This window comes from Falco biarmicus, chromosome 1, assembly GCF_023638135.1.
Source record: "Falco biarmicus isolate bFalBia1 chromosome 1, bFalBia1.pri, whole genome shotgun sequence".
NCBI classification, from domain to species: Eukaryota; Metazoa; Chordata; class Aves; order Falconiformes; family Falconidae; genus Falco; species Falco biarmicus.
This window is the reverse complement of record NC_079288.1, coordinates 11,229,086-11,239,392: the sequence shown is the minus strand read 5'-3', so window position 1 is coordinate 11,239,392 and position 10,307 is coordinate 11,229,086. Positions and strand designations below refer to the sequence as shown.

At 46.0% G+C, this 10,307-nt stretch overlaps 1 long non-coding RNA gene across 1 annotated transcript in view; it reads left to right on the top strand.

Annotated features, from left to right (window-relative positions):
* Positions 1–3,396: 3,396 nt before the first annotated feature.
* Positions 3,397–10,307, top strand: part of LOC130143764 (uncharacterized) — a 69,263-nt gene continuing 62,352 nt past the window's right edge. The window contains exon 1 of the long non-coding RNA XR_008819865.1: positions 3,397–3,855. This is a non-coding gene — a long non-coding RNA (uncharacterized LOC130143764). The remainder of the gene's footprint in view (positions 3,856–10,307) is intronic.

Genomic DNA, 10,307 nt, shown 5'->3' with positions numbered 1-10,307 from the left:
GTTTTCTTCTACCAGAGGGGGATGCTCTGATGTAGTGCCTCTGATCAAAAATTGCTGGCAGACTTGAAGACTTCGTCTGAATTTTGTAGCCACTCTGAGAAGCACAGAAGGAATATCAGGTTGCAGACACGTGGTCTTGGCAATTATTTTTCAGTGCTCTGAGTTTCACGAAAGTTTCAGGATTTTTCAGTAAAGGCATCATGGTATGTAATGCACACTAGCTCTGTGAGCTGCCTCCTCAATTAAATGCAAAGTACAGGGCTTCATTGGCGAGATGATCTTGGATGAAGCAGAGCAATGCAACCTGCAACGCCAGCACAGGCAGCCTGTGGCTCACCTTCAAGCCCTCGCTCCTCGGAGGTTGAAGCCAAGTCCCCAGCATCTCACAATACAGGTATCTATTGCTCCATCTGAAAAACCAGCTCAGTGACACAAGCAGGCTCACGAGCCAGTGTGTATAATGGTGTCAGCAGAGGGAAACGTGGCCCTGCACGCGGCACTCGTGATAGGCGATATTGTGATATGAAAGAGCCCAAAATAGCACCGGAGCATCCTGTGGTGTGTAAGCAGCTACTTCTGGAGTTCTCAGTGGCATGGCTCTGCCAGCAGCCAGGCAGTGATGGCCATCGTAGGGTTAGGGTAGGACAGAACATCATCTTTAAGGACTAGCTTCTTCCTTACTTACTGCTTCTGCTGTTTCTGAGGTTGTTTTAGGTGTAACTGGTAAAGTTCTGGTGAGGCTGGTTAAAATTCCAGTACGTGTTTTTGGCAGGAACAGCTGTGATGTTTCCAGCTGTGATACCTTCTTCAGTAAAATGACAGATACTTCTTTTGGAAATTACTGGGGAACCTCAGAGGCTTCCTACTGCTGAAAGCCAGGGAGGTCTTATGGTGGGGCTGTTACGTTCTTCCAGCCCTCACTTCTGAAACAAGTCTAAAGGACAGTCTGGTCCAGCAGGCATGGTGGTTCTGACCGCTGTCTCCAAAAGAGCACAGCTAAAATCCTTTTGCCACTTTGCAGTCAGCCTCTGTGTTCCCACGGAGGTGCACACCTCTGATGGATGCTAAAATGACAAGTGGTTCCACTCTGTGCAGCTTTAAGAAGAGCTGAGTGAAGTACAAGGCTTTGCAAGACTGAGACTGTTAACGATCACTAGCTCTGGCTTTGGGGGCTGTCCTTGATGGTAGACTTTGTTTTCGGGGGGTGTGTGTGTGTGTGGTGTTCTTTTCCAGGTTACCGACCTCCATGCATGCAGCATTACTCTGCTCACAAATTCTTTGCATGTGCACTGCAGCTAGAAGGAATACACTTAACATACAAAAGCTGTCATTCTACTAGGAGGAAAAAAATCCTATTTACAAGCTTATTTGCTAGATTCCCGCCCCCCCCCCCCCCCCCCTTTCATCTTAAACCACAAATTGGCTTGTTAATAAATGCGAGCCCCAAGAATCTGAATGCTGCTCAGACACTTATAAGGGGGTTTCTCTGCAACCAGCATGAGCTGGGGCTGGTTCTGCCTCCTCTGTGTAAGTCAGTGACACAGTCATGGCTTAGGATGTGTTAGGTTTGTCTGCAAATCATAACTGGTAGAATGTGAACTTTGATAGGACTTAAGAATATGATAACTGTACATTCTGTAGGGAGTCATTATGAAATGGGGAAAGGCATCAAAACCTGCCCACTGGGAATTACTGACCCACTGCAGGTAAATTTAAATACGTTCCTCTTCCATCTACGGTCTTGTGGCCACCTTGGTGCCATGTTCCAGCGAACCCATGGATCTACATTCCCACCCATCCATCAGACCTTCATTTCACCATACGTCAGACCATGATTTTCTCTATCAAGTTGACTTGAACTCGACTTACACGCTGTCAAATGCTCTCCCTTTTGCCCAACCTCAGTTCGTCTTTTATTCGCTATGAGGTAAGAAAAACCTTTCCTGAGGGTCTGGCAAATACACATCACGTGGCATTTGCCAACATTGGTTACATCTGAATAAATAAATCCATCTGTTCCCAAAAGGAACCTGCTTATTCTGTGATGTCAAAACGTGGCCTTGGTGACATCGGTTAATCATCACAGGAATTACTGTGACGCCGCAGGCAATTACTGGCTAAGGCAGACGGGAGCTAGTTGCCCAATGGAGGAAGAAAAAGATTATCTTCAGATAAGAGCATGGGAAAAGAAATAATGGAAATTGCATGATAGGTTAAAGGAGCTTTTTATGTGCAGAATGTAGTATTTCTCTCTCTGAAGAAAGACTGTGGCAGAGATGAATTATTTTTTGCAAGGTAAAGAACCTCGAAGGAAATAAACTCTAAATAGGCTGATGTATCCAGATACAGTAGCAAGAGACTGCTTTTTTTAAATGAACTATAATTATAAATCCATGTACCTAGAGATAAACGGAGCGGGGCCACTGTTTCTCGGAGGGCTACACAGGAATGTTTCCGGATCCCAGAAACCTACTTTATACACATGAAAGTTAATGTATTCCAAGCTGGATCTCCCATCTGATAATTTCCATTGCACTTGCTGAAGTGTATTATACTTCCAGGATGTAATTTGCTTTAGTGAAATTGTCATTTTTATTCCTAAATAGCTAGCGACCACTGGGCTAAAGACAGCTCTCCAGAAAGTGACCTTGAAGATCACACACCATTACCGATGCCTTGTTTAAATTGCAGAGAAATGTTAGGACTGCATAATAAGATGTTGATTGTCAGGCTGAGCAAGCAAGCTGAGATGAAGATGATGTGAGGAACTACTGCTTTGCCATCTTTGCCTGGACCATTCAAAATGCTTTTCTTGATTCTCTGTTCATCCATTATCTTTCCTCTGCAAACTTCCTGCCGATAAGTTTCAGCTCTTCTTGGACAAATATTGTTAAGAATAAATAGGGAGGCAGAGGAAAAGTGTTTGTTTTATACCTCAGTGGGGTGATAAAAAGAAATCACTAGGCAGGCTGCAGCCCCTGGACCATTGTTCCTTTGGTTTTTTGGCAGAAGCAGTTTGGGCTGTATTGATTTCTGGTGAAATGAAATGTTAACAAATGTATAGCAGCAATGGAAGATGTTTCCTTCTCTCACTTGTGAATTTTCTGAGCCTGGAGGATTTTTTAAACTTTATTCCCCAAACCCCTGGTTGGAAATTCAGTGAGCTTCATGGGAAAATACAGCGCAACAATTAGCTGTGTGTTCAGCTGGCTTCTCCCCCTGTAGTATCTGTGTCATGCGAGCCTGTCTGAGGTGTCTGAAAATGACAACAATTACACAGCCCCGAAACTTTGGACACCAGGCAACATAGAAGTGACGCTGCTAACTTTTTCTCCTTAAAAATCCTGATTATTTTAAAATTTATTAATAAATATTCTCTTGTGGGGGGAGGTCCTGGGCAAGTTAGTTTCATTCCTGCCTTAGCCTTTATTTTTTTTCACCATGCTACCATACAAGCGTTACAATACCCTGCAAGCTGACAACGCAGCCTGGGAGCAAAGCTGAGTACCACACTGCTTGAGAAGTGGTGTTTCTTGTGGGGAAGAAAATCTGAAGCTTGCTTTGCTATTTTCCGTCTCCTAACGGGAAAAAGGCTAGGAAGGGGAAATTAATGGCGATCAGCCCCTCCTGGTGTCCACTGAATGCTTGCTTTTAAGCAGCAGATTTCATCCAAATCTCAGTAAAATGCATCTAATCTATGTACTTTGTGTTGTCGTACTCAGCTCATAAGCTGCCCTCCAGCACTGCTGCTGCGTTCCACGCTCTGATGCATCAATCCCATAATATTCTGATTCTCCATACGTGACCTCCCTGCACTGTACGGCTGTTTGCAGGGTTATCCAGGTGCACCACACTGTAAGTACAAGCTCCCAACACACTCTCCCTCCTGTAGTTTACGGCTTTCACTGTTCTGGCAGGGAACAAAAGGATCTGACCTTCCTGAGGGCGAGCGGGGAAGTTACTAAATAACCAAGTTCTCCCTTTCCCAAAAGGCTGTAAATTGTGCTGAAATAGTGGTTTCACGATATGCCAGATGAGAAGCTGCTGTAGGCCACCAAATGATTTTTAATTGGATGCGTACCAGAGGAAACGCTTTACCCTGGAAAACTCCCACCTTCCCTCCAGTGCTGAGCACCCACGCTGGCTGGCAGCTCTCTCCCACCATCCTCTTGCTGGAGGCACTGGTGATGTCCATGGGTTGGGGATGGTCATGGTTCACCCCAGGAAAGGACGCCTTCCCTTCCCCCGAGGCACAGGGATACCATCCAGCTTTCAAATGGCTGTTAGTGTCTCCTTTGAAAGCTCAAAGGACAGCTCAAGGTCTTTGGACTTGCTGAAGATTTGGCCAGGTGGGATGGACCCAGGTGCTGGGGTCAGGGTGGGCAGTGCAGGCAAGCCCACAGCACCCTGTGGGTTTGGGTTGGTTGGTCTGGGCTGGGGAGATGAGCTAGAGAGATGAGGGCAAGTGGAGGAAATGACTGTTGAGGAGAACTTCATAAATGGTGGCAAAACAAGGTCCCAAAGCCAGCGGGTGAGTGAGCTGGGTTTGTGCCATGTGTCCTTCAGCTGCAGCTTACACTCGTGTTCTTGCCTTTCTGCAGGAGGCAAGACAGCAAGCACCGCAACAGACTTCTCTTTTTGACTGTGTAACTTTTATTAAACACCATAAAAAGCTCCCTTTCTTTAGAATACAGTCCTTCCAAAAGGGGTCCTACACACTCTTTCTCCTCCTCTTGGTTATTTTTTCCGTGCTTTGACATCATTACATGAGGGACATTACCGAGCTCCTAACTGTGGAAGAAATGGTTCTGTGCCAAAATGTTCTGCTGAAAAAAAAAACCAAAAAAAACCACCAAACCACCAAGCCCCAAGTATTTTCCATGGCTCCATCTAAATGCAGCCAACTTGATTTTCTGTAGCTCCGGTTTTATAGGAGAGATTTCTGAAGTCCTGCCCTGAGGTCACCAACTTGTGGGGAAGTAACACGTGGTTGACCAGACTTGTGATTTTTCCCTCTCCAGCCAATAAGTATCAGTGCTACTTTTCACACTACTGGGGAATGACCCTAATTAGGCTTATTAAAGTTAGTTCTATATTAATTGTGTGGCCGTGATCCTACAAACACCTCTGCATATGTACAAACGTTATTAATGTTCAGAATTCCCGCCAAAGCCAGTGGGGCTGGATCCGTGCTGAAGCTTGAATGTGTTTATTAGGGCTGGTGAGAACAAGGTCTGTACCCAGACTTTCACTGCGTTTTGGTGTAAGAAAGGACTTTCTGATCACTGGTGCAGTGTTTTAGATAGATTGTCTAGAGGCGGAAGGAAGAGTTTCATACAAAATAAGACCTGAATGAATGATTTCCTCAAATTAAAGCCCAATCCCAAGATTTTGGGTTTTTTTCTTTTGAGGAAAAGATGGGTTTAACTTATTTTTATACCATGTTGTTGTGGCTGAGCACTCTATGGGTGCCTTCAGAGCTCCTTACCAAGTGTTGCCACTGCTGCGCCAGTTGCAGTTTCCTCGTGCGTTTCAGCTGCAAAACAAAGTAGCCATCTCCAGCAGCAGGCAGGAGCAGCACCGCTCACAGGGCGCTGCCAAGAGCATCCGAGCCATGTGAAGACTGGCTCATGTCTCATGCAGCTTTACCACCCAGAAATGCTGTTCCTGCCCATTCCAGGACCATGGAAGTGAGCAGTAACTGCAAGAGGTGACGAGGGGCTTGAAGCTGTGCCAAGTTTGCGTGCATCCACCTGACGTGTAAGGAACGCTGACCTTGCACCCTCCGGGGCTGGCACTGTCTTGGCTGGAGACCAGGTGTCCCCTGGGGACCAACAGTAGCCTGTCCCTCAGGCTGCTCTCCATCGTTTCATGCTTCAGTAAGACAGAGCAAGTTTCTTCATGAAACTTCTGAGTCTTCTGCTTGTCAGGTCTCTGATGCTGGGCTGTGATCTCCAGGAAAGGCCTCCTGGTGTATTTCTTTGTTCTTTGACTAATTGGAGCCTCAGGAAGGAGATGTGCACCATGGCCACGAGAGTGCTGCAGGTTCAATTCGCTGCAGCATGTCCTATTGAGAGCTTCCCAAGCTTCACTGCTGCCATGACTCAAAGTGTGTTTTCTCCTCTGGGCTATGGTTCATTAGTTCATGAATTAAACTTATTGCTTCTTTAGACAGAGGCTCTATGAGAGCATCCCATTGAGTTTCTTAACAGTTCTTGGGTTTGGTGATTCTGAGCTATTCAGAAGCCTGGTTTTGAATGTGTTGTAACAGATGGAAAGAATTCAATTGATTTGGGGGGGAAGTTTGCTTTAGGTCATTCACAAAAAAGAAGGGACATCACCTGAATGTGTTCCTTCAGAGCACTTCTTCCTTTCCACTGGTTTCACAAGAGCTGAAGAGGTGGGCAGCTTGGTTATGCAGGAGAGCCATCACAGGTCAAGGAAAGCCCTCAGCCCTTGTCTGGACCGGGTAGACAGCTGAATCTGAACAGTGGCTCTTATCACAAACGCAATGCTACCATTTGCTGTGGAGATCTCTAATGAGCCAGGAAGGCTGGAATTTTTCCAACACGTCACCCCTGTTGGCTGCCCTGCTATTTGGTCATGCTAAACGACTAGGTAAATAGGCCTTTCATGAAACCTAACACCCGCCCTACCTAATCCCCCCTGCCTTCAAACTGTGGGGCTAATCAGTTGTTTTGACATAAGTGGGATCCAAATTCTATAAGGAACATGGCCAAGAAAAGTTCAAATCCAAGACCAAGATTAATGAGAACTTCAAAGAAATTTACCACCAAATGTTACTAATTTAGTACACCCTGTGTTTGAAACCAATGACCTAATTGGAAACTATATTCTTTAAAAGCCATTATGTCCCAGCTCTTTAGTATTCGGGAGGTGGCTTCTGAGATCAGAGTCGGTTTATGTCATTTGGTAGCATGGCACAGCAGATTTTTACCCCCACCTTCCTAAAACTGGGATAAAATATCCTGCTGTTGACTGCAATAGGTGATTGTGCTCTTAATTCACAATAAATAACAGATTCATAATCAGACAAACAATTTCCCTCTGCTCTTCAATAACTGAGTATAATATTACAAATCCTTTAAAGCTGGTTAAAGAAATGAAAGGCCTGATTAACTTGGCAGTCATGTTGCCAAAAAGTCAGCACATTAAAAAAAAATGTACTTAGTGTAAAAATTTACTTTGTTACACTGGGCGGTTGGTACATCTGCCTTCCTAGGATTTCACAGAGGTCTAGACAAGTACATGGGCAGAAAAGCCAAGGAGAAAATCAAATCACTGATCCCTTTAGCAAAGACCCACCAACTTGCTGTGGAGGTCGGGCGTGCTGTGGTGAGCTCAGGCACATCCCTCTGCCTTACCTTCTTCCTAGCACTGCCACAGGGTTCCACGCTTTCCTGAAAGGGCCCTGCTGTCACCTGTGATGGGGCTGTTTGTCCTGCACCAGACCATGCTGATGCTCGTGCGGAGAGCCGGGCTGGAGGCATTCATGCTGCAGAGCCTGCAGGGTTTTCCCAGCAGATGAGCTCAGTGAGGCCAAGGTGGGACTCATCTCACCGCCTGCTGTGGGTGAGAACGTTCCATAGATGTAGACTCTAAATTACAGCTTTCTGTATGGGAGGGAGGAGGAAAATGTTTCTACCATGCACATTGACTTTAGTGTGAATGGTACCATCTTCTGGCAGTGGCTGCTCCCCTGCTCTGACTGCAGGGAGATTGTGGTGACAGCTCAGACTTGGCTCTTCACCTCCTGAACATCAGTGAGGACGCTCAAGAAGATTCCCCACCCTCAGCAGTGTGCCCATATCCCACAGGCAGGCTGTGAAGGAGCAGCACAGCCACCCCCACTTTGCTGAAGACAAAGTGCCCTATGCTGGGATTGCACTGGGATTGCGGACGGCTGCATGGTGAGGCTACGCCAGGCAGCAGGGATGTCAGTTTTTATAGTTAGAAGTTCTTCAGTTCAAAAGCTGTGAGACTTTTTGAAATGACAGAGTTTATTTAAAGTAATGAGAATTTATTTCTTGCCATTGAGGATACTGGTGTCTAAGAAGCAGCTGTGAAGCAGTGTCTTCTCAAAAAATCTTAATTGATTGCTCTGGGCAAAATAACAGCTCTGGAAGGATCTGTAGAGAAAGTTTTGGTCCGTACACCTGAATTAAGTTAATTTTTTGGGATGTACTGCAATCCATTTCAGACACTGCAGAGGATCTGGGATACCACATTTACAAACACTACCATCTCCCATGCAGTTCTTACCCCAGCGCTAAAGTGGCAAACAGACCATGAAAGACGAAATGTGGGTTTTGAACACAAAGCCAGGCTGTGAGCTGCTTACCTGCTGCTGCAGAGGGGAGCCAGGAGTTCCCCTGGGGCTGGGGGACCCAACCGTCAGGCCTGCTGTTCTCCAAGGGTATTCCAGCAATCTGGAAATAAAAGATAATTTCTAATGGAGATTACATGATGTCTCAGGTTAATAGCTGGTGTTTTCCTTTCCCAAATCAAAGTGGAATTCCCCCTTTCTGCCTAACTTACATGCAGAGAGCAGTTATCAGTCAAAAAATAAATAAAAGAACAGCAAAAGAGAAAAGAGGACTTGATCAGGCTGGAGCAATTTGGATACACGCAATCTTTAAGAAAGATTCCTGGTTTTCACATCAGTGATATTTTGCCGATAACTGCTTAGTGAACATCAAGGAAGGGTTCTCTTGGGTCATTTTCAGAAAACAGTTAAAAAAAAAAAAAAAAAAAAAGGAAAGGAAAGGAAAGAAAAAACCCCAAAGCAAAAGGGGTCCTTTGCTGGCTGAGGAGCTGATTCCTGCTTGCGTATGGGTTCCCTGGCATGGGTCAGGTACAGCCTGGTGGCACTTAGGGGGGGTTGGGCACGTTCAGCTGAGCTAGACGATTCACCCGTACTGAAGACATTTCTGTGCGTGCCTGGTGTTAGCAAACTCATCCATTAGGCATTTATTAATTTATGCTGGACACCGATCCTTTCCAGCTCTGACAGGACAGCAGCCCCGTTCAAGGCGGTGCTGAAGCACACTCTTAAGTTGAAGGACTTGGTTAGCAGCCCTGCATCTGCTGGGGAGGGCTGGATATTTAAGTGATTTCCTCTCCGGGGCGTTACAAGCCTTGTGGGGTTTGTGCCACCTTAGGAGCCTGGGCAGAGCTTGAAAGGTTTAAGTGCAGGAGAGACTATATTTCCCAGAAAAGGGAAATTTGTATTTTATAAACCTCGCAGTACCCATTTTGCTCACATCCATTTTATGATTATAATTACTTAGATTACTTTTATTTTAGATGAAGGGAAACAATAATGAAAGGGTAACTAAATAAAAAGGCTCAGAAAAAGAAGGAAAACACTGTGGTTTCTGTTCAGAATTTTTAACCCTTCAACAAGAGGGAGGGCTGGATCTTTAGAGGTGGAGGAAAAGGCTGGCTTGTAGCTACATACAGAGCACGAAGATTTCAGTCTGCTCTTTTCAATGGAGCATTCATTCCTGCCCTGAAAGAAAGGTGAATCTCCATGCCTTTTCTGTGCTTAAATGAGTTGTGACTCTCCAGATGTCTGGAACAAAACTGGGCATTATAAATACATATATATAATAAATATTATATATCTACACACAGGGATTAAATACATATGTATAATGCAGTTTAAGTGAGTTTGGAGGGCAGGTCCATACTCCAGAAGGTCCTTTCCATTGGCACCTCAGAGTGACGGGCACTACAGAAACCGGCGGCTCACCTGCGTGTGCATCTCTGCTGCTGGCCGCTTTGTCACAGGTGAGTTACTGATGCACACAGCTGCCTTGTCAGTGCTGGGAATTTCCAGGAGACTTTGTCAAATGTGGGGGGTTTGATGGGGAAAAAAAACCCACCCAGATTTTTCTGCCAATGGGAGGTCTTCAAAAAGTAGGGGAGAACCCCACTACCTCCATCCTTGCTGGGGTGTACAGAGAGGGGACCACTGCAGCTCTCAGCCCAAGCGGGGGGCTGCGACGGGCACCGGGGGCTGCAGCATGTTGCCTCCATTGATTCATGCTCCCACCCTCAAAAAATGGAGCAACTGCCTTCGTCCCTGGCTGAGCTTGTCTGAGCCTCTTGCAGCTCTCACTGCCTGATGTCCACTATCCACAGAGCAGCACCAAATGCCTGTGACCACCCTCACCCCACCCCCCCCCCGCCCAGGGCTCCCGGATGGGCTCTGAGTCTGAACGAGGCTTTTCAGCTGTGAACAACAGATTTTACGTGAATTAGATAATTAAGATAAGAGCCAG